This window comes from Ailuropoda melanoleuca, chromosome 2 (genome assembly GCF_002007445.2).
Source record: "Ailuropoda melanoleuca isolate Jingjing chromosome 2, ASM200744v2, whole genome shotgun sequence".
NCBI lineage: Eukaryota > Metazoa > Chordata > Mammalia > Carnivora > Ursidae > Ailuropoda > Ailuropoda melanoleuca.
This window is the reverse complement of record NC_048219.1, coordinates 164176576-164195809: the sequence shown is the minus strand read 5'-3', so window position 1 is coordinate 164195809 and position 19234 is coordinate 164176576. Positions and strand designations below refer to the sequence as shown.

The window sequence follows — 19234 nt, the reverse complement described above, 5'->3', positions numbered from 1 at the left end:
TATATATATATATATATCTTGTACATATATTACTATATTTATGTATATATAAACAGACTTATTGTCATTTATTAAAGATCTAGGAATATGAATTTGTGTTATTTTAAGAATATGGAAATCAGTTTTATTCCAGGCAAGACAGGGTAATTATTTGGTATAACTGGTAAGCAGTCAAGTTTGGTGGTCTACTTTAATAGTTTAAAACCTTTATTTTTCTTTTTTAAAAAGAGAATTCAGCGTAGAGACTCTGTATGCATATATAAAAAAAACATTAACAGGACTAGATCAATTCCAAATTGTATTTTTTTTAGGTCTTTTTAGAGTGTTTAGGTTTCTGTTGAGATAAAAATGATATCTTCACCTTTAAAAAAGTTTCTTATAACTAATAATCTCACATTAGGTACATAAATATGTTAATAATTTATTTTATTTCAGAAAGCCAAGCCTTATCCTGCGTAGCATGTAAATTAACAAAAAGTCCTTTATATTCTTTTATCTAATAAGTAGGCTTTTTTAAAAATCTATGTAACTAATGTGTGATAAGAGTACTTTTTGCTATCATCCTTATATGAATGCTGAGATACAATGGCATTTTAGAACATATTTAAAGATGGAGCATTTCACAAAAGTTGTATGTGTAACAGTTTGTCAGTGAAAAGTGACAAGTGGGAAATGACAAATGAAATGTTGGCATCATCGCTCTTTATTTTGATAAAAATGTCTCAATTTGCAGTGATATAATACTGTTTCATATTATTTCATGAGTTGTGTGAGATGCATAAGGGGAATTTAGATTTTGTGAACGGAAAATTAGCAGCCCAAACTCTTTTCAGAAGCTTTGGCAGCACGGTCTCGCCCCCCGCCCCCCCAAGAATAAGAACAGCAGTGAAATATTGGATCTAACCCATACATTTTAACTCATTATTTTGAAAGAAAGAAAGAAAGAAAGAAAGAGAAAGAAAGAAGTGAAAATGGTTTCAAGTAGAAGACCTTTGTGCTTAGCTCGAAAAATGAAGAGAGTTTGCCTTTTAGCTTCCATTCTTTTCTTTATAGTGATTTTAAAATGAGTGATTTCCCTCTACTGACTTTGATTATATGGGGCCTTTCTCACTTCCAATTGCCACTGCTCTCTAGCATTAATTTAGGGTGCCTGTAAAGAGAGTTGTGAATTCCTTTTATTTTAAAGTGCAATAGAGGTTTGAAAATGTCTATGTGTTAAAAGTGGATTTTTATATACAAAGGATTCATCATCCTACTACTTACGGGTAATGTGATAGATATTTCAAAGTCCAAGTAGACGGCCCTGAGTGGAATTGAGGTATGAGTTAAAACAAAAGCCAGTTGAGTACTTACAGATTTCCAAAAAAGCACAGGCATAGCCTCTATATGTGTTCTTTTCCATTTTCTGAAGTCACATTGGTTCCCTTATTGTCAGTGATCAGCCAAACATTTATTTTCTTCTTTTACATGAAACAAACCCTACAAGCACCTCATGCTACACAGTGTTTATATAAAAATGTTCCATGCTGGATTTTTCAAAAGATGGAACTCTATCTATATATTTTTTTTGTTTTCAATTAGCAGAATTGTTTTGCTGTTTAATAGCCAGTGATTTTAAAATTGTGGCAAAACCAGTATAATGAAGTGAAAGGCTACATCAGAAATGGTCTTCTACAACTTGTATCTTTTTCTTCCCATTTGCAAAATTTTACTCATTACATATTTTTTAAGAACTAGGTAAAAATGACCTAATATGGAATCAATGTGCCTTAGATATATAATTATGGCAATGGGCTTTATGGGATGTATTTTTTCCATTTTTCATTGATGAGTGTACCTTTAAAACTTTAAAAATAAACTAGTGAATATTATAGTTACTAGTTTGGCAAATGCTTAAAATGAAGAAAAGAGTATTAGTAGAAATTTTAAGAATTTGAACCTTGCAAAAAAGTTATCAGCAAATTATGGCAGCTGTATTGTAGTAAGAATGTTCTTTATTTGTGGTTATGACACATTAGGACAGTAAAACTCTGGGAGAAGTAGATTTCCATTTTAGTTGCTCACGATATAAGGCAAATTTGGATCTTTCCTTAACTAGTTGTCTTACCATTGGAATGGAGTTTTCTGTCTTAGCATGGTGGGTTATTAAATGATAGCATTTAACATAACAACAGAGATAAAAAGTTCAGGGGAAACACTGCAAGCTACCACTTATAAAAAAGTATGCATTTCACACCACAGTAACTGTTTGGTGCCTACTGATGGTTGCACAGTTACTGATATGTGCCCAGCAGCTCAGTGACTTTATTTGTTGAAGACTTGCACAGATATGGAAAAAAAATTAATAGAGACTCTAGTTAGAGCAAATGTTTTCCAAAGCACTAAGATCTGACACAGGTGATTTGCATTTTTCATAGAAACAATTTTAATTTCATCATGTTCAGCAGAGATATCTTTTTCTTTCTTTAAAACAATTTTTTGGTTGTTTTTGTATTTGGCTGGAAAGCTAGTGTATCAGTTCTTTTATGACTGAATATGATTGATTTTTAAATTTCTTGATTATTCCCTGTATTAAAATTGCATATTTTCATTGCATTTGTTCCAGTTCTTTATATGTATAAGGAAAGGCGAAATTGATAGCTTATTAGGAAAAAGCATTCATTTCAAAACTCTTTAAATGGCAGTGTTTTCAAAACATTATAGTTTTTTGGTTAACAGAACAAGAACTTTCTTTTATCATAATCCAAAGATGCTAACAGAGCAGCATGATAAATGTCTCTTTAAGTGTCGTAGTAAAAGAAAATGACTTGCCTTCTGAGGCAGTGGAGAGTTTATGTTGTTTTGGACCTATTTCCCAAGCAGTGATCGAAAACAGATTACAATAACAATTATACAGTCAGAAGATGCAATATCCATTTCTGCTTTAATTGAGTGAAAGAATAATAAAAACATCATTAAGAAAAATGAGGTGGACCTGTCACACAATGTACAAATTTTTGGTCTTGGAGAGGATGCAGAATAACTGAAATGCTTTTCACTTACTTTGTTGTGTTTATTAGCTAAAATCTGTTTTGGGGAGAGACCATTTGGTTCTTGATCCTCCCTGGGAAGTTGGGAGAGGAGCCCCTGGGAGGTGGTTGCTCAGGAGACAATTAAAAGTACTCATTGATTCTGTCTTGATACGATGTTTGAGAAAGGAAATCAAAATTTCTTAAATTCTACCTGAGGTATAATTACCTCCTCTTTTTTTTTTTTTTTTTGAAACCCGTGTAAAGGGAAGACAAAAGTGACGAGTATTTCTCTTACTACAAAGCTCTCCCTAGGCAAGGTAAGGTGTGATCCCTGGGCCTGCTGTCCTTTCTCCTCTGGAAGTCATAACCAGGATGAAGCGGAGAGAGAGAGTTGAAGGTGAATCATGAGCACCCTCATTTCTTTTCTGAACACATGGGGTTGGGGGGACCCTGAGTTTCCACGTGTGCACATCACTGACATTCACTCAGGTCACAGAGACTGTCACTTGAGATGCCTAGGCTCTGGCCTCCACTGGAAGCCATTGGAGCCATTATTAAATCCATAATCCTTCACAGTGCTGAACCTCCAGGCCTCATTCCCCAGAGTGGTGCTTTCAGCAACCTGGTGTGAGCTGGCCAGTGGCAGCCAAAATCAGTGGCTAGTTTTCTTTCACTCTGGGCTATATCTCTTACTCTATTCATAGAACCTGTGAGCTCCTGGCAACTTTGATGATGACAGTGGAGTTAGCCAGACAATGGAGTTAACCCCTGCTCATTGTGGGGATACTAAATCTACAAGTAATGTTGACCATCAGAACATTTGGACCCCAAAGTTGGACTCCATTGACGGAGTTAGAGGAGAATATTTCTTTGATCTGAAGCTAAGAATTTTCTTGGATTTAATATTTAAAAATCTTTCTGAGGATGGTAAAGTGAAAGGAGTAAGATAGGCAGTAAACCCTTACTTGTGGAGGTCTCATAATCCAACNTATTTTAAAGTGCAATAGAGGTTTGAAAATGTCTATGTGTTAAAAGTGGATTTTTATATACAAAGGATTCATCATCCTACTACTTACGGGTAATGTGATAGATATTTCAAAGTCCAAGTAGACGGCCCTGAGTGGAATTGAGGTATGAGTTAAAACAAAAGCCAGTTGAGTACTTACAGATTTCCAAAAAAGCACAGGCATAGCCTCTATATGTGTTCTTTTCCATTTTCTGAAGTCACATTGGTTCCCTTATTGTCAGTGATCAGCCAAACATTTATTTTCTTCTTTTACATGAAACAAACCCTACAAGCACCTCATGCTACACAGTGTTTATATAAAAATGTTCCATGCTGGATTTTTCAAAAGATGGAACTCTATCTATATATTTTTTTTGTTTTCAATTAGCAGAATTGTTTTGCTGTTTAATAGCCAGTGATTTTAAAATTGTGGCAAAACCAGTATAATGAAGTGAAAGGCTACATCAGAAATGGTCTTCTACAACTTGTATCTTTTTCTTCCCATTTGCAAAATTTTACTCATTACATATTTTTTAAGAACTAGGTAAAAATGACCTAATATGGAATCAATGTGCCTTAGATATATAATTATGGCAATGGGCTTTATGGGATGTATTTTTTCCATTTTTCATTGATGAGTGTACCTTTAAAACTTTAAAAATAAACTAGTGAATATTATAGTTACTAGTTTGGCAAATGCTTAAAATGAAGAAAAGAGTATTAGTAGAAATTTTAAGAATTTGAACCTTGCAAAAAAGTTATCAGCAAATTATGGCAGCTGTATTGTAGTAAGAATGTTCTTTATTTGTGGTTATGACACATTAGGACAGTAAAACTCTGGGAGAAGTAGATTTCCATTTTAGTTGCTCACGATATAAGGCAAATTTGGATCTTTCCTTAACTAGTTGTCTTACCATTGGAATGGAGTTTTCTGTCTTAGCATGGTGGGTTATTAAATGATAGCATTTAACATAACAACAGAGATAAAAAGTTCAGGGGAAACACTGCAAGCTACCACTTATAAAAAAGTATGCATTTCACACCACAGTAACTGTTTGGTGCCTACTGATGGTTGCACAGTTACTGATATGTGCCCAGCAGCTCAGTGACTTTATTTGTTGAAGACTTGCACAGATATGGAAAAAAAATTAATAGAGACTCTAGTTAGAGCAAATGTTTTCCAAAGCACTAAGATCTGACACAGGTGATTTGCATTTTTCATAGAAACAATTTTAATTTCATCATGTTCAGCAGAGATATCTTTTTCTTTCTTTAAAACAATTTTTTGGTTGTTTTTGTATTTGGCTGGAAAGCTAGTATATCAGTTCTTTTATGACTGAATATGATTGATTTTTAAATTTCTTGATTATTCCCTGTATTAAAATTGCATATTTTCATTGCATTTGTTCCAGTTCTTTATATGTATAAGGAAAGGCGAAATTGATAGCTTATTAGGAAAAAGCATTCATTTCAAAACTCTTTAAATGGCAGTGTTTTCAAAACATTATAGTTTTTTGGTTAACAGAACAAGAACTTTCTTTTATCATAATCCAAAGATGCTAACAGAGCAGCATGATAAATGTCTCTTTAAGTGTCGTAGTAAAAGAAAATGACTTGCCTTCTGAGGCAGTGGAGAGTTTATGTTGTTTTGGACCTATTTCCCAAGCAGTGATCGAAAACAGATTACAATAACAATTATACAGTCAGAAGATGCAATATCCATTTCTGCTTTAATTGAGTGAAAGAATAATAAAAACATCATTAAGAAAAATGAGGTGGACCTGTCACACAATGTACAAATTTTTGGTCTTGGAGAGGATGCAGAATAACTGAAATGCTTTTCACTTACTTTGTTGTGTTTATTAGCTAAAATCTGTTTTGGGGAGAGACCATTTGGTTCTTGATCCTCCCTGGGAAGTTGGGAGAGGAGCCCCTGGGAGGTGGTTGCTCAGGAGACAATTAAAAGTACTCATTGATTCTGTCTTGATACGATGTTTGAGAAAGGAAATCAAAATTTCTTAAATTCTACCTGAGGTATAATTACCTCCTCTTTTTTTTTTTTTTTTTGAAACCCGTGTAAAGGGAAGACAAAAGTGACGAGTATTTCTCTTACTACAAAGCTCTCCCTAGGCAAGGTAAGGTGTGATCCCTGGGCCTGCTGTCCTTTCTCCTCTGGAAGTCATAACCAGGATGAAGCGGAGAGAGAGAGTTGAAGGTGAATCATGAGCACCCTCATTTCTTTTCTGAACACATGGGGTTGGGGGGACCCTGAGTTTCCACGTGTGCACATCACTGACATTCACTCAGGTCACAGAGACTGTCACTTGAGATGCCTAGGCTCTGGCCTCCACTGGAAGCCATTGGAGCCATTATTAAATCCATAATCCTTCACAGTGCTGAACCTCCAGGCCTCATTCCCCAGAGTGGTGCTTTCAGCAACCTGGTGTGAGCTGGCCAGTGGCAGCCAAAATCAGTGGCTAGTTTTCTTTCACTCTGGGCTATATCTCTTACTCTATTCATAGAACCTGTGAGCTCCTGGCAACTTTGATGATGACAGTGGAGTTAGCCAGACAATGGAGTTAACCCCTGCTCATTGTGGGGATACTAAATCTACAAGTAATGTTGACCATCAGAACATTTGGACCCCAAAGTTGGACTCCATTGACGGAGTTAGAGGAGAATATTTCTTTGATCTGAAGCTAAGAATTTTCTTGGATTTAATATTTAAAAATCTTTCTGAGGATGGTAAAGTGAAAGGAGTAAGATAGGCAGTAAACCCTTACTTGTGGAGGTCTCATAATCCAACTGTCCCAAGCGTAATCCCCTTTAGAGTGGAATTTATATCAAACAGCTCAAAGGCCTCTTTTTTTTTTTTTTAAATCAGTTCAGAGAGTCTACTTAATAGCACCTTCATTAAAATACTTTTGTCAGCAAAGGGTTTTTCAGTTTTAGCATTTACATAACCTAACAGCGGTGAGGAGTGCCATGAGCTTTAAGGGTCTATTAGTGGTTCCGTTTTTTTTTTTTTGGACTTTATAGTTTAAACCTAAACATTAATTCTGGGTGGAACTTGGCATAATGTCTTTTTGCCTTGGAGGGAATTTTTGTTGTACAATTAAAAAAATTTTTTTTTTTTTTTTGGTACAGTCACCTTCTCCATGTTGCCCCTTCCCGAAGTAAATAGCAGTTAAATAGTCAAGGTCTTTAAAAGGCTTATTTAAATTAGGAGAAAAAGAGGATTGATTATTTTAGGTGAATTTAACAATTTTCCATTAGTTCACATTGTAAACTAGTGCTTTTGATATTAACAAGACCTGTGAAGCTGATAATGCAATGAAAATATTTTTCTTCTCTCTCTCTCATGTATGAAACTTATGTGGTAAAATTTTAAATAAAATCAAATTTGATGATCCTTGAGACTTATAAATCAGTTTCTTATCTTCTTTATTAGAAGGTGAGAGACAAAAAAATTCTTCATTTTATGTCACCTGAAATTATAACATTGACCAGAGGGAAAGAAATTGGAATCTCACTATTAAATAATAAAGTGGCAGAATACCCCCGTAGTAAGTATTTTGGAAAATTAAAAATGATCTTTTCTGTATGTTAATACTATGTTAGGGTTGAAATATTATGTAGGGATCTGATTACAAGGTAATTGTGAAATTAAAAACAAGTGAGGAAACCAACCCTGCAATGATAATCGTCATCCTCTGAAAACCAGAGGCATTTCGAACGCTAGTGAAGGTACATGCCTGGGGAACAGTGCTCATGGAGTAGAGTGGGGCTAAGCCAGGGTACTCCGGAAGCTTTGTGCAGCGTTCAGCTTCCAAGGCTCCGTTCAGACAGGATTTTGTGCTATAGATGTGGCAGGTGTGGTGTTTGAAGACTAACACCCTTTATTATTGAGGGCGTGTAAGAGGAGCACATTGTTCTCTGAAAGTAAGGTATACACGTTTAAGACCCATGTAGAGGTACTTTACAAGAGTAACCAAGGTGATCCCGATTTTTTTTTCCTTCTCAAATGAATCTCCAGGTAACATTCAGCAAAACTCATTCTATTTATAGGCCCGTTCATATAGTAAGTTTGAGCCTTAAGCACATTTTTATAGCTAACTTATAACCCCCCCCCCCAAAACTAGAGCTTACTACTGAAGGCCTGTCAACACTGTCACAAATGGCCATTAGTTCCCAAGAGACTTTGAGGAGAGTAAGAGCCGTACGAAAATGCCGTGACTTTGGTAAGAACCATTTTGTTGCATGTGTATTTTTTTGCCACCATGGCAAAACCGTCAGTGGGGGGAGGCGACCTGTGTGTTAGGGATTCATGCTGCACGCTCTCCCATGGAAATGTATAGAATTCCAATTAGCACAGGGTCAGAGTATAAATGTACCTCTTTTCACACTGTTCCAAGTGGTTAGTGGAAAACAAGCTGCAAAGTAATTCCCTTGGCCCCCCAATAAAAAGATTTATAGCAAAATAATTCTCAGCCCCATAATGGGACTGTTGTAGGTTTGTGTTTGATATTTATAAAACTGAAATACAGCCCATGTACCCAAACTAAACATTTATTGTAAACAAGTTAACTGCCAAGAGCTTATATTCTGTCAAACATAATTATATTGAAGATTGATGTATAGCTTGAAAGCAAGTTTGAGGGAGACAGTTCTCTTTACCCAAGGAGAGCCTCTGAGGTGCAGCTCTCTTCTGCCTTTGATATAACTCACGAAGTCGTCTTTCTTGCCGCCAGCCTCTCAGATATATAATAAACACAGGCTCGCTCTTTGAAAACATATCACTTTGTCGATCCTACTTCTGTTAACAAAATAAAGAGATGCGTTTATGTTCATGAAAACTGTGAGGTATAGTTTCTTTCATCATCTCTATGTAGATGCGGCAGCGATGTGCGAAGAGGAAGTGGCCACTGTCCCCGAGGGTGAGGCACCGTGGCCACACTGGAGCTAACCCACACATCTAAACCTCAGTTCACCCCAAAGGGAACGCCTTTCTCCTTGAATGCAGAGTTTGAAAAAGAGTCTGCGACTTGTCTTTTCTGCTATTTTGTGTTGAGCTTGTGAGATTAGATCTGTTTTGAAACTGGCCCTTTGGGGGTGAGAGTACATCAGTATGCTTGATTTTGTGGCTCAGAAGTTATTTGAGAGTTAAAGAAACAAGGAATCCCAGAGAATCTAGAAGTGGAATCTCTGAGATTGAGACGTTTCATATCTGGGATCACCCCAGATTTAAAAAGGTGCAGGATTCTTTCAGGGTCTTTTGCTTTAATGAAGGTAGAAACTTGTATTATCTTTCTGATGAAGATTTATCATCCTTCCTTCTTCCGCCCTCCCCTCCCCCCAAATAAATCACTTAGGCTTTGGTGATACTTTTCAAAGATAGTTAAAAGCGGAATAACATTCCTCCTATGGTTCGATGGTATCCTTTGGATAACATTAAGGATGAAAATAAGATTTTCAGTGGATTTATATGCTGTAGCTTAAGTGATCTCTTTAGTTTTTTTTAATATTAAAGTTAATATTCTCTCTTGGAAATTATATACATTACAAAGGGGATGTCTTAAAATTATAACGTGAAAAAATAATATATGAACTTTCTCTGTTCTCTTTTTCTGATTTAAGTAATTGCTGTAAATTGGACAGGTACATATATACTTAAAATATCTTTTCTGGGAAGTATTCCTTCAGTGGGGACCTGAGTTTCCCCAGTCTGTATGGTGGGTTTTATTAACTTCATCTCAGTCACAATAATAATATCCTATGTATTGCAATCCAGAGATCTCGGTGTACCCTTAGGGAACTGCAGAATACACACTATGATTTTGACTTCCTTGCTCTCTCCTTGTTCTTTTTCTTCTCCTAGTGTCAGCCCTTTCAAGGGCTTGCCTGCTGTTACCTATCCGTGGAGGCATTTGTTGGGTACAAGAATGAGAGTGGCTTTTAGTGGTGATGGCTGCCTATCTAAGCTTGGCTTTGTGAAATCTGCATTCACTTCACAGTGATGATTTTTACACACCTATTAGACATCCCTACATGTTTTTGCTGTTTTATCCCTAGACATAGAGAGTAGGATTTCCTTTTGTAAGGAGAAAGCCTTTTATTTTTTACTATAAAAACTTCACCTTTTCAGGTTTTTATTTGATAAAAATCTCTCCACTCTAGTATGATTTCCTTTGGGGCTTTGCACCAGTGTTTGATCTCAATTTTTAATAATTTTGGTGAGTTAAACTCCCCAAAGAAAACATGCTTGTGCTATGAAATATTCCCACTAGAAATCTGGGTAGTCTTGTCTTATTGAGAGCCGAGTGCTTGATTCCTTTATTAATTTCTTGCTAGTGAACCTCAGTACAGTTAACCTTTCCTTAACACTACACTGGAGAAATCAATCAAGGATTTTTTATTTTAATTGTTAAATCAGACAGAATAACATTTAGGCAAAGCTCAAAACCTGAGATGATAAAACAAATGTTAGTATAAAGACAATTTTTATTGACTTTTTCTGACTTTTGGGACTGTAAGTTGCAAATAGCTTTTCCAAAGACGATAATGAGAATGAGGGGAACAGTACATACATCCCCACTTAAATACTGTCTGAAAAATTATCTTTTCAGAGACCTCTTTGAAATTTTCCATAATGAAGGACAGAAATCTTAGCATTAATGAATTATGGTATAGTTATTTTAATAAGCCATTGAGTCTCAAGACTTAATATATGCATTTATAACCCACTGTGAAAAGAACCTCAAAAACTCAGTTTTGAACTAAGGGTTATGTCATGTTTGAACTCCTCTGTGATAATCAAACTTACATGCTCTACTTTTTTCTTTAAAAAAAATTTTTTTTTTTAATTTCGGTTTCAGTAAACATTTTTATGGGTCTGATTTAGAAAAGATGTTGCAGTCCTTCAGTGCAGCATCGATAGGACTGTGGATCAGATCCCCCCCCAGGGTTTCAGGATGTGTTCAGTCACAGGCACAGTGCTGCTGGCCACTTGAGTCTTACAGCAACAGACTGCGATGCCTTCCTGGTGATAAACCAGCAGTCTCTGTCAACAGTGGTCACACGCAGCCCTGTGGTCTGGCGTACTTCCCCCCTGGAGAGCGTGGAGTGAGCTCCGAAGTCCACTTGTGCGGATTGTTTCTTAGAAAGCTTCTCTTGTGTGCTGATGGTGCATGCAGTGCAGTGGACTACAGTGATGTGACAAGTTGAGCTGCGAAGTAATAGGGGAAAGCCAGAACCATTGCCCATTAATGGTGGTTATTAATGTCCAGCTAGAATTAGCATTTTGTTAAACTGCACCAACATTTATTTTGGACTTGCTGTAAGTCAGGCTCAGGGGTGGAACGGGGAGTGAGGGAGTGAAGAAGACTTATCTAAGTCCAGTCCATGTTGGAGAAGGAAAAGGCAGGCCTCTCATTCACTCTAACTGGACATTCCTGACATCAGGGTATTTAGTTCTGTGGGTCAGGCTTGCTATGGCCCAGTTCCCAGGTGTAGCTCAGGCTTTTTTGTTTAGATAAGTAGCCACACTGTGCCTCCTGTGTGCCTGTGAAATCCTGTTTTGCAAACTGCCTGGCCAACTTGATCCTGCTACCGCATTTCTATAAATGAGGAGTATTGAGAGACGAGTTTATCCTGCAGCCTTCAGATCTGACTTCAGGTTGAATTGTGATCTCTGAGTCTGGAGACAGGCCTGGAAGACCAGAACCCATCTCCTTTCCCTACCACTTTAAGCTCAGTTTGAGCCTTTAGGGTGGTAAGTAAGAGAGGACTAGAGTTCGTGCGGCTGCCCCACCCCTGGCCTATTTTTGTTCTTATCTTCCAAAGTTAAGATCTGCCTCAGGGGCTTCAAGGTAGTGTCTGGTTTTACTAGACAGGGTTCTGAGAATAAAGTATTTCTTGATAATCTTACCTCCCCACCCCACTTCCCTGAAGGGAGAGAGGCATCAAGGAGCTTTATTGTTGAAAATTTATTTGGAGATTTACCCTTGAGTTACAAATAACTGGGTCATGGATGAATGTGAAATAAAATTTCTGCATATATGCCTTAATATGCCCTTAGAGTAATTATTAAGCAAATTTTGCCTTCTTCATCACTGTAGGATTAACTGTGTTCCTTCTCATTTGAACAACACAGGTTGCCCCACCTCTGTCAGCTCTTGCTTCCTCTTCAGTAAGACTTAGAAAACCAGCAGCAAAGACAAATGAATTAATCCTTCAGAGAATCTTTGTTCGCAAAAAAGGGTCAGAGAGAAACTTTGGAAAGTGGAGCAGTTTAGGGGAGCCTGGAGGACCTCCAGTCCACCTGTGGATGGCTTCCTTGCCCCCAGATATTTTTGATCCCCTGCCACGCCAAGCCCTGTGAAAACTTTTTTTTTTAAATTGCGTTACCTGAAATTCTATTAGAAGTTAATACAGGATACCATGAATTTCTTTTACAATGAAAATATATCTAAGGAGATTAAAGGACTGCTAAACCATTCAAACAGCAAAGTGTAACATCTTTTTATCTATTAATCTCTTTGGAATTTTTGAGCTCAGCCCCTGGGGGAATGGGAGGCTGGCGTGGAATGGTGGAATGTGGAGCCTCTGGTTACCAGAGCTCAGGAGGTTGGGTGCCTGGGAGAGGACAGCAGGGGCAGGAAAAAGGAGAGTAAGAAAGACATACTTGATCCATCTTGAAATTTTGCCTGGGACCCCCAAGAAGGAGTTGAGGGGCAGCCTATTCTTTCCTTTTATTTCTCACTGCAGTCTTGGTGCTCAGACTTGCCTTTATTGTTTTAGGGTGGAAGGAAGCAACTAGAGGCTAATACTGAAGGTTAATATTGAAGTTACTTCTTGTCTGTGACTTAGAGAGAGAGAGAGAGAGAGAGAGAGAGAGTGTGTGTGTGTGTGTGTGTGTGTGTGTGTATGTGAGTGATAGAGATGGAGAGGGGGTGGAGGAGGGGAGAATGAAGCTTTAGAGCAAGTCAGTTGTTTTGTTCTTCTAATAAATTTGCAATAAGAAAAGATAGTTGCCACCCCGCACTGTCTTCTCTCCCAGTCCTCTGGTAGACCCTGTGTCACTCTCGGTTTACAGGGTAGAATTTGTTTCAGTGTTTCAGGGTTCTGTGATTTATTGATTGTGGTGGTTGCTAAGTGTGGTGCTTTACTCCAGGTTCAGTTTTATACAAAGAACAGATATCAGAGGCTGTGCCCTAAAGCCTTTGTAATCTTCAATTAGCCCTGGGTCCTTCCCAGGTGATAGAACCAGAGATACTGCCAGCTTCAGGGAAGGGAGTGGGCCCTGTGGCTGCCTTCCTCCTGGAAACAGACTGTTTTAGGATCCCTTGGAAAGAGAGGAGGAGAAAGGCTGGCCCTCCTATCCTCTCAGACTGGCTCCTGTCATTCAGGGGGCAGGTCCAAGAATGAGGGTGGACCCAGGAGACAAAGGGATTGGGGTGGAGGCTGGAGCCCACTCTCACCTCCACTAGAGTATGACGTGTTATTTGAGCCTTTCTTTGTCTATGAGTGACTAAAGGGCAGGAAGTGTGTTTGATTCCTCCTGTGTGCCTAGCACAATGCCTCCTGTGTCAAAAGGTGAATTTACTTTCAAGCAATGCATGTCACCCATTGGACTTCCTGAGCAGTAAAGGGGCCTTTACTAAAAGGCCAAGCCTTTGGATTTTTGTGGGTGTGGGTTTCCAAGTGTAGTTTTCCATCGCCAAGAAGGCAGCATGCCTGGGGTTTAGAGTTGGCTAACCTGAACGGTTCTTCTTGTGTCTGTCTTGAGCATGTTACTTATTTTCCCATGGTTTGTTTCCTCATGTATTGGATGAGGATAAGGATACCCTCTCATACAGTAAAGGTGGGGAGAAAGATAAAGGTCCGTGTGTATGCTAGAGCATGTGGTGAGTTAGCAGGTGCTATGCAAGTGACAGGTTTGTTCTGTGTAACTTTTGTGCAAAGCGGTATGATCCTGTCCTCTAGCTCCCAGCCACTGGACCTTCTTTCATCTTTCATTTTTGAGGTGAGCTATCCAGAGAATTACAGGATACTTGTTCCTTAGGTCACTTTCATGCCAGTGTTGTGGCATTTCTTGAAAACTGTTCTTTAAAATGAAGGGAAGGGGAAAAAAGCCTTTCCCTGAATAAAAAAGTTGGATTAATATAGTTAGGAATAAAACAATGGCCTACACTTTGTATGATGAGGCAGAGATGTCACGTTAGATTTTGGAGTTTAACCAATAGTACATCTGTCCTCAAGTCTCCTAAGATCTGGAACACAGAGGAAAGATAACTGAGGGGCATCCAAGAAATGCTCGAGACAATTGCACAATTGTCTTAGTTATCAGTTTGTGATGACTTTATCCTGTGTCAGAAAAACCATTGTATATGTTGGTGTCAGCAGATTGCTTAGAGAGGCTGTCCTAGAAATATATAATTTTAAATTTTCTAGTAGCTTCTTTTAAAAGAAGTTAAACAGGTGAAATTAATTTTGATAATATATTTTATTTAACTCAGTGCATCCAAAATATTTCTACCTGCAGTTGATTTTTAAAAATTATTCATGCTATATTTTTTTTGTTTTTTGGTATTAAATCATTGAAATTGAGTGTATATTTTATACTTATAGCACATTTCAGTTCAGGACTAGTCACATTTCAAGAGTTTAGTTGCCATATGTGGCTAATAGCTATCATAGTGCACAAGCAGTTTTAGAGTATAAAATGTGTTTTTAATACTTTCACCCTTTTGCTTGGGGCACATTGAACATCTTAAGTAATTCAGTGATTATGAGTATCATTTTTATTCTGAAGAAAAGCTTTTTAGTAAGTTTCATGAGCACTGATTATGGACCGTGAGAAAAATTATTGGTTTCTTATTTTCCTCTGTATTAATTAATGGTATTAATACTGATTTTGAAAAAAAGAAAAACGAATGGGTTCCATTGTTTGAGAGCTGCCAGACAACTATTTCACAGTGTTTAATCCTCACAACAACTCTGTGATGGAGATACTATTATTTGCATCTTAGCTGGGAGGAATTTGAGCCTCAGAGAGGTCACTATAATAGGTAAAGAATGACATGCCAGGATTTGATCCAAGAGTTGCCTGCCTCCTGAGGCAGAGCTAGTCACCACCACATTTGACCATCTCCCGTTTGTCTCTATTCCCATGGCTGCTGTGGCGAAGATGAGGTTGCCTTATAATCATACACACTTCTTCAGAAATAATGTCACAATGAAAATGACAATTTGTGCATTGGAACTAATGACAGTTGGGAAAATGCATTTTTCTAGTGGAAGGAATCTTCTGCTTATTTTGCCACTGTGACAGCAGAATTCACCATTCATCAATTGTCAGAACAACTCTTAATTCTTAGCAAACGGCTAGGACTGTGGGCCTGTCCTTTAGACCAAACTACCTGCTTAGCCTGCCACAATTGTAAAAAGCTTAGCGAGGCTTATAATCAAAAGGTTCAAAGTTCCCTACTTGATCATCTGGAAATGGGTCTGTGCTACAATAAAAGAAAAATAATGCTGTAAGTTCCAGATACAGGGCTGGAATAAGAATTTCTTTTTTTTTTCTTGATCATTTCTAAATTTTGCTGTAAATACCTTTCAGTTGTACGTTGTTATTCTTTTATTGGAACTTACCTTTTAATTCTTCCCATTCTTAATTTATTTTTTGAATTGCTTTTCAAATACTCTCCCTATCTTTTCATCCACTATCACTTCTTTTTTTTTCTTTCTTTTCTTTCTTTCTTTCTTTCTTCCTTCCTTCCTTCCTTCCTTCCTTCCTTCCTTCCTTCCTTCCTTCCTTTCTCTCTCTCTCTCTCTCCCCCTCCCTCCCTCTCTTTTTCCTGGAGAGAGTGGGGGGACCAAATGGAATGTCTTTTTTTTAATATATATGTATATATTCCTGCTCATCCTTTTATGGTTTTCTTTCCCAGGGATTTGCTGTTTTTAAGTTTTTAAAACCTATGCCTTAATTTTCTTCTTCCTCACTCTTGACCCCAACTGTACTGTTTTACCATTTTTCATTTCTCTTGCTGTTGTCACTAGTAATCACACCTATTTTTCCTCTTCTTTTGTAAAAATTGTGTTTCATTGTAAAAATTTCATAATTGCTTAGATCTATGAAATTCTAGTAAAAAGATACATTTTTCTTTAACCCTTTTATTCTTTAGTAGCTCATATATATGTGCTTTCAGAGTATAAATTCTGTTGTCATACACTTCTGGTTAATATGTTTTATTTTATAAATGACCTCAAAGGCCTTGCCTTGCCTTTCCTTTTCTTTCCTTTCCTTTCCTTTCCTTGGTTCTTTCCTTTCCGTGGTTCTTTTCTCTTTTCTTTTCTTTTCTTTTCTTTTCTTTTCTTTTCTTTTCTTTTCTTTTCTTTTCTTTTCTTTTCTTTTCTTTCTAGGTGATGCCTGTGAAGGATGGATGCTTGCTTTTTGACTGGAAGGAGTTATTGCTCTCATGTCAGATAACAATTGCTTTCTTTAATCACTGAACTAAAATGTTTAGGAAATATTTTGGTAACTCACACTTTGAAAACATAAGTTCCTGTAAAGTATAGACCCCTGTGCTTTAATGTTGTATTTTATACCTTACTCATTGAACTGCTAATATTATTTTTTAAAATTAATAGGGTCTTAGGGTTTTTTTTTTTAGTTGACTATAGACTTGAGAAAGATTTATGGTTCCTAAGTAATGGATGCATGATAGCTTATGGAGGCAACTGGATTCATTGAAAGGCCTTATCTGTGACTCCCAGATGTGTGACACTCAGATGTTGACATTAGGAACTGCACATGGATTTTCAGCATTGAAACTTATGTACACATAGGTATTAGTGGTGAAGTAGCTTATGGCACTGCTGACTACATGGCCCTGTGTGTGCATACACTGAAATCATTAAAAGTAGAAATCAACCTGCTTCCTTGGACAAAGATCATATACCAGTATGTAAGAGTTAAAAGGTCTAAATGGGGGCCATTCCCTGCTGGTAAGGACTCTGATGGATAGGTCCTATAAAATGCCATTATGCTTGCTTAGGAAGATTTTACAACACCTTCAACAGCATTGAAGGCAGTAGCCACGTCAGACTTGTTCTTACTTGTATCTCTAAGCCACAAGGGGATACCTGGCACACAATAGGTATTCAGGGAATAAAAATTGGATAAATGAATGAGCACAAAGATAATTTGGAGGCAATGTAATTTATAGTATTCATTTCATGTCTTACATTTGGGAATAAATTTGGCATAAATAAGTAAGCATTTGATAGGCCGGTATTGGTCACAATTCCAAAAAAATATTTCATAAGGCACCATGTGGCTAGGCTAAATTCCCTCGTTTGTCTAAAATGATCAGTCTGCTCCACCTTTATTTCCTATTTTCTATAAATCTATACCATAGAGAGTGTATTTGCTACAAACAATAATGCTGCCTATTGTTCTTAAGAGTGAACACGGAATCAGGAGTTGTCCCGGGAAATGGTACGGTGTGACTTGTTAGACTGTTGTGCTGGCTTAATAATAATTACCATGATCCTTAATGATAATAATTCTTAATGAGTATTATTATTGTTAATAATGATTATATTTAATAATTACACCCTATACTTATTATCTTTAATAATAATAATTAGCACATGGGAACCAGTGGCACCATTGTATTATCTTTAGAACAAAAATCTACATCTGTGACCTGGTAGTTTGCAGAGTGTCTGCTCCCACCCTCTGCTTTCCAGATCTAGTGAATCAGGAGGCTTCTAGGGTCTAGGCAGAGGGGAGGGGCTTTTAGAAAAACTCCTGTGTCGTCTGTGTCTCACAGGCAGAATTCCCATGTGTCATTTACACAGAGGTCTTGTTTTTATTGTAAAGTGCCTTCAGCAATGACCAACTAATTGTCCACCTCCCCCCATCTCTCAGCTTGCCCACCTGTCCTTCATAACTTTTGGTTTTCTTGCACGAAGAGAGAAGACCCAGAGCAGATCTTATTCCATAACATACTAATTTGTGTGAATTACATGGGGCAGAGTCCATGTTTATTACTTGTATGTTGGTAAAACTTTGATCTTCTTATGCCTTGGCTATGTTTAGATTTAAATGCCTGTATGACTTTTTTAAAAATAAAAAACAGTTTATAAAAAAATCTTTGGCGAATTAAACATTTTTTAGCTCTTCACACTTTGATACAAAGCAGAGAAATATTTCAGTGACAACAGATTTCAACAGATTTTCAACTAGACTAATTTGCTTTATTCTTTAGAGTCGTTCTTTTCTCTAAAAACACAAGAAGAGATAATTCCTTTTATCCTGGTAACTGGTGTTAATATGTAAAATAATAATTTAAAAAAAGACAAAGTTTTACATTTGGATGTGTATTTTGACATAAGTTAAATGTCAGTTAAGATTTTTTTTTTTTTAAAGATTTTATTTATTTATTCGACAGAGAGATAGAGACAGCCAGCGAGAGAGAGAACACAAGCAGGGGGAGTGGGAGAGGAAGAAGCAGGCTCATAGCAGAGGAGCCTGATGTGGGGCTCGATCCCATAATGCCAGGATCACGCCCTGAGCCGAAGGCAGATGCTTAACCGCTGTGCCACCCAGGCGCCCCGTCAGTTAAGATTTTTGTGAGCAGGATATTTGCAGACTAATTGATGACCCACTTGCCAGGACTTAGATAAAAGATAACAAGAAGGACTTTTAAAAAATTCCTATTGGCTTTCTTAGACATATTCACATGATAGCTTAGGCCCTGAAATCGAATATTCCTCTCTAGGTATCTTACAGCATTTCCAGACAAAGGCAGATCTGATCTGGCAATACTAGCCCTGATTAATAGCTAATGATAAAACCATAGACATGAAGGGTGTGAGGGTCTGAAAGGTCACCTTGACCTCAGCTTTGTGCTGGCTCTGGAGTTAGGGTCTCAGTCAGGATACCTCTGATGGGCACACTCCACATTTTAATGACTGGAATCTGAGGGCTTCTGCCTTTGCCCAGGGCAATTCTGCTGCAGTCTGATAGTAATGAGGAAGGGGGGAAAATCCGCAGAGTTCCCATTAGGCCCATCCAACTAAGAGGCTTGTTTAATCTAAACCATTGTCGATCACAGATGAGTAACTTTTATAACTGCCTCTTCCCTTCTCATCATGGTGACTGAGATTTGCTTTGTAATGTTTGTGTTTTGCTTTTGAATCTTGTCTC

The 19234-nt window shown here is 37.5% G+C and overlaps 1 protein-coding gene across 4 annotated transcripts in view; it reads left to right on the top strand.

Moving 5' to 3' along the window:
* The window catches only part of SATB2 (SATB homeobox 2), a 191395-nt gene that overhangs the window by 12689 nt on the left and 159472 nt on the right, over nucleotides 1-19234 (top strand). The window lies entirely within an intron of this gene.